The sequence below is a fragment of the Manihot esculenta genome, chromosome 8 (genome assembly GCF_001659605.2).
Source record: "Manihot esculenta cultivar AM560-2 chromosome 8, M.esculenta_v8, whole genome shotgun sequence".
NCBI lineage: Eukaryota > Viridiplantae > Streptophyta > Magnoliopsida > Malpighiales > Euphorbiaceae > Manihot > Manihot esculenta.
The window spans coordinates 15,772,468-15,778,600 of NC_035168.2; positions in this window are offsets into that span (position 1 = coordinate 15,772,468).

Genomic DNA, 6,133 nt, shown 5'->3' on the forward strand with positions numbered 1-6,133 from the left:
TGTGCAAATTGAATAAAACAAAATATAGAAGTGTGTTTGTTGAGCAAGTTTGGAATTACTATTAATAAAATTATTTTTCTCATTCACGCAATCTATTAATTAAAATAATAGCTTTTATTCATTTTTTATAATTTATAATATTATTAAATTATTATTGAAATTAATAAAGTTCATTTAAAAAATAAAGTAAATATAAATATTATTATTATTATAGATGATGAAACATAAGAATCTGATGATGCTCCGGTGTTTCGGAAAAAGTGTTGTATAACTATAGCGATGACGATGATTATATATGGACAAGTGAGCATACCAGGTAATATGTCGCTATCAATTATAGCTGTAATTGCACATATACATACCATATCTTATCTGCACCGGCATTTATTTATTTATTTTATTATTTGAAATCTTCAATGCTTTGAATATTGCTGAAGTTGATAATATAAATTAATTGTAGTGGTAATTAAATATTAAACTATACATTAAAGTCAAGTATCATATAATTGTCCCCAGTAACCATCTAACAAGATTCTATTTCTGTGTGGGTTAAAAATAGAAATGAAAATTGAAAAAGAAAAATCCTTAGCATTATCTCGTTCCATTTATTGACATTTTCATTTCTTTCACCTTTTTTTTAGTTAAATCGTTCAAATTTTATATTAATCTAGTTTTTGCTTGCTGTTGATTTTTATTTTTACCGTATTTTTTAACATATAAAGTCGTTAAGAGAATATTACATAATATAAAAAAATAGTAGGATTTAAACTTGAGATATTGAAATTGAATGTTATTATTAATGCTAAACTATACATCTCTTATCTAATTTTGTGCTTTTGATAATATTTTATAGAAAATGATGAAAAATGGAAATTTAGTGAAAAATAGTATGAAATACATGAAAAGTTGATTCGGCCGGAGCAATTTGGGCAAATCACCCTCAAGAATGACCAAGAAGGCTACACAAGTAGATGGAAGTAAGAAGGTAAAATTCAAGATTTTGATGTGCTAGAATCAATTTGCCCAAATCACTGGGCAAATTGACAGATCACACAAAATAGCAGAACTGCCCATATTTTTGGCCAATGATTTGCCCAAATCACTGGGTAAATCGATTATCGCAGAATAGAGAAGGAAAGAATAGCACAAACTCACGACAAGGGCAAGCAATTAGCCCAAATCATTGGGCAAATCGATTATCGCGGGTAGAAAAAGTGTAGAACAGCGAAAAGCACCAAAATTCGAATTTCAAGAGTTTCAATCCATTTCAAACACATTAAGACACATCTGAAAAACATCAAACACTCTACAAAAAGAATTTCTTCACTCAAAAAAGTTCATTTATGAAGAAACACAATCAAGGAGGGAATTAGAAACCAAATTGAAGAGTAATTCCATCTCACAAGGGGCTATTCTAGGGTTTTTCATCTATAGAAAGGACAACAAACCAGTAGCAGAAAATCATCGAGGATTGCATCCCTCACCTGCACCGAAGTCGCCTTCTTCCTTTTCTTCTCTTTGTATCTTCTTTGTAAGTCATGAGTGGCTAAATACACAATTTCTAGCTGAAGTTAGGGGAACTTTCAGTTTATTTATGAATTGGAAGATTTGAAACTCTATTGTCAATCTTTTATTTTTCAGTATTTATACAACTTCATTCTTCATGTCATTATTGCCTTACTGTTAGGATCAATAGGGCTTGTTGCTCTTAATTGCAAAGTAATATATTGTTAGTTTGAATATTTTAGGTCCGTAATTGGTTAGATTGTTCAAATACAAGTAACCATTAGTGTAAAAACTAAGTTGCATAACCTAACTCAGGTTCACCACTTAGTTGGTTAGTTAGAATTAGGTCTCTCTATTTCTTAAACCAGTTAACAGTTGAAAAGTAAAAAACCCCAAGGACGTTCCTTAGCAACTTGTTAGCTAGAGGTTGATTAGTAAACGTTTTCTAATTAATCTAAACCTAAGGAGAGATTTGGTTATAAGGAGCGTCTTCCACAACCAAAACTAATTTATTGAAACAAATAAAAGAATCAAAGTATCGATGATCAATTCCCAAACTGAAATGGATCCTACACTTCAACTAGAATATTTTTATCATTGATTTACTCTTCTTTCAATTATTGCTTTCTTATATTACTTTAGTTTTAGTCTTAGTTCATTATTCTTAATTTGCCCACGTCATTGATTGGAAAATCAAAGTGTCAATTCCTTGTGGATTCGACCCTATTATCACTATCTACAGTTCTTAATTATTGATTATTAATAGATTATTTTTGACGGCTTCAACAATATCTATAAAAAATTGGCGCCGTTGCTGGAGAATTGATTTAAGTAATGTATTTTCCTTTTATTACCATGGCTGGCCATAGAGAGGTTTTACTTTACGACCCAAAAATTGAACGTACCACCAAGAGCTTGAGAAAACAAGCAACCACGAGGAACCAAGCCTCAAAACCAACTTCATCTGCCATACATTCTGCTGCACAGATCACTAAGGAACCTGCTGTTGAACCAGCACCAGAAGCCAAAATGCAAGCTGCTGCACCAGAAAATCAATTACCTGTTGAACTAGCTGCTGTCTATGTAGAAATCGAAGTTGAAAACGCAACAGTAAGAGCCCCAATGCAACAAGAAAGGACACTTCGTGAACTAGCCATACCGGTGAGAGATCAAGCACCCTTGTGCATCACCTATCCACCTTTGACAACACCTTTCGAATTAAAAACAGGTTTGAAACATTTCCTTCCAAAATTCAGAGGTTTCGAAAATGAGAATCTACATAAGCACTTAAATGAATTTCACATCGTATGCTCAACCATGAGACCTCAAGGTATTTCTGAAGAACATGTTAAACTTAAAGCCTTTCCTTTCTCCCTTAATGATTATGCCAAGGATTGGGTGTTCTACTTGCCACCTAGATCCATCACCTCATGGGCTTGTACAGTAAGAGCATTTTTGAGCAAATACTTTCCTATCTCAAAAGCCATTGGCATCCGGAGAGAAATAAATGGTATTAAGCAAAGAGATTCTGAGGAATTATATAAATATTGGGAGAAATTCAAGCGATTATGCACAAGCTGCCCTCAACATGATATTTCGGACAAATCACTCATTGAATACTTCTACGGAGGTTTGTTACCTTCGGAAAGAGGATTTATTGATGCAGCATGTGGAGGATTTATTGATGCAGCATGTGAAGGATCAATTGAAGACAAAACACCTCAAGCCATAAGAGGCCTAATTTTCACAATGGCAGCAGCCTCAAAGCAATATAGAGATCAAAGACAACTGCCAAGGAGAGTAAACAAGGTAAGTACTTCTTCCTTAGCTTCCCAAATTTCTGATCTAATCTCTGCTGTTCGTACCCTTGTTGTAGGACAGGCCCAACAAAATCAACAAAATCAGCAAGTAAGGCCATGTGGAATCTGCACCACCGTTGGGCATCCAACTGACCTATGTCCTTCCCTTCAAGAAGAAGACCAGCAAGTTAATGCGGTTGAAGGATTTAATGGCCAAAGAAGATATGATTCCTACTCTAACACCTACAATCCAGGTTGGAGGGAGCACCCGAACTTCAGTTATGCTAGGCAAATCAATATCCAAATTATTAATAAAGGAATTCAGCCCAAGCAGCACCTCAAAAATCTAATGTGCCCCTGAAAGAGATTGTGAAGTCCTTGGCAAACACAGTGCAAAACCTTGAACAACAAATGAGTCAAATGGCCACCTCTATGAGTAAGCTAGAATCACAAGGGAAATTACCTTCCCAAACAGAGATTAACCCAAAGTAAAATACTAGTGCCATCACATTGAGAAGTGAGAAAGAGCTTCAAAGTGATAGATCTGATCATCGGTTTGCCCAAATGCATGAATAGGCTGCTGAGGAGAAATTGCCTAGTGATGACCCAAGGCAACAATTTATCCAAATCACCGGCCAAATCGACAGACAGACAGAATTGCCTAGTAGAGTCGATTTGCCCAAATCGGTAGAAAAGACAGAATTCGATTTGCCCAAATAGATAGTCCAGGAAGAATCCAAACCAAAGAAGAAGAGAATAGAACAGAAACCTGAAGAAAAGTTTAAAATTTCACCTCCTTTTCCAAAAAAGTTTACAAGATCTCAAAAAGAAAAAGTAGACAAAGTAATATTTGAAACCTTTCGTAAAGTGGAGATCAATATACCTTTACTTGATGCTGTTAAACAAATACCAAGGTATGCCAAATTCTTGAAAGAACTATGTACCAACTGAAAGAAGCTTGCTGAAAATGAAAAGGTAAGTGTAGGGGAATGTGTTTCTGCTGTCATTCAAAAGAAGCTTCCAGCCAAGTGCAAAGACAAAGGGATTGTAACACCCCTTACCCATCTATAAAATGGCTCAGTAAAGGATGCCACATACTATACTATATATAATTACATATGTGGACTTAAATTAACTTTTACATTACCCATTGTTATTTAATTTGTTTAAATATAAGTTAATTCATAAAAATAACTTTAAATGAAAAAACTGCAAGAGTCTTCCCTGTTTATTAGCAATTATCCCTATGAAAAATAGTTATAAAATCTCAACATTTACTCATTTCACACTGTTAAATCCATAAATAGAACATATTAACTTAAAGTAGTAAATACATTTGTTTATACTTGTACTATTTTCAACACTCATTTACAGACTCTTGGTAGACTACTAATGTACATGCCAAACATAAACATTCTCTTGTACAAAATTTGTGAATAACTAGTTATGATGATGTCTCCGTGCTGATGCAGAACCGAATCTCTTGATTGTTGCTTCCTTTATCTATTACCTGCGCATGAAAAAGTCCAATACGTTGAGTTTATACCCATTGGGTGAATAACTGTAATGACCCGGAAATCGGACCACTACTGCCGCTAGGGTCCAGATCGGCTTAAGGCCACCGGGACCCGTAGCAAGCCTAACATTCATCTTGTGAACCTGTTTAATCCCATACATGAGCAACAACATACATAAAATTTCAAACTTTTCTTTTTCATCCATCAATCAAACTTAACCTGTGCATGCACCATACATAATCATGAACATTAACCCACCTTGGAGTCCTCATCAAAGCTCCAATGGGGTGATATAACATGCATCAAGTTTGGTTAAACATAACTATCAATAAAAAGGTCATGTACTCATGAAGGAATTACAACGTACTATGGTCAAGCACCACTCTATCCTTAAGAACATCATTACATTACATTTCTATACTGTACTGATACATTACATCATATTCATGCCCACTTCTAACTAATACAATAACTTAACTCTACTCCTGCTGACTTCCTGGTCTACTCTGTACCTGCAAACCTTGGGGGGTTAAGGGAGAGGGGTGAGCTATAAAGCCCAGTGAGCAGAATAATAAAAACATTATATTAATATTTCATGCTTTTATGGAATGCATCACATCACAAACATATCACATCAAGGATGAACTTATCACCAGTAGCCCTCTACATATCCAATAATGCCAGAACATAGAATGGGTCCTGGTCTTTCTCTTACATAGCGTAACATAACATTCCAATGTGCCAGAACGTAGAATGGGTCCTGGTCTTTCTCTTACATAGTGCCAGCGAACGTAGAATGGGTCCTACTGGTCTTTCATTCCATACCGTACATATCATATCGTCACATCATAGGTCGTGGGCTATGGGTCATCCAACATTCATCTACATCAACAACAAAATATGCAATGCAACATATTCGTGAATTCTAATGCAACAACCTGGTATATCTCATGGCATTAATGATGCGTGAATCATGCTAAAATGTCCATTATTTGCTTTAAAACGTAATGAGTTATTCCACTCACCTCTGGATAGCTCTGACCAGACACTGGAGCAGCTGACTCACTGCTGGGGTCCTCGGTTCCTCGGGTCCGAACCTACACAGGTGGACTCAAATGAGGGACCAAACATACATGAACATAACTCTAAACTACTCCCCAAAAACCCCCTAGAACATCATGAAACAACCATAGAAAAACATGCAAAGGAGGGCTGGACAGGGCACTTTCAGCGGCAGGTTCGGCGGCCGAAAGTCCCTCCAGAGCCGAAAGTCAGGCAGGTTCGGCGGCACCTTCGGTGGCCAAAACTCCC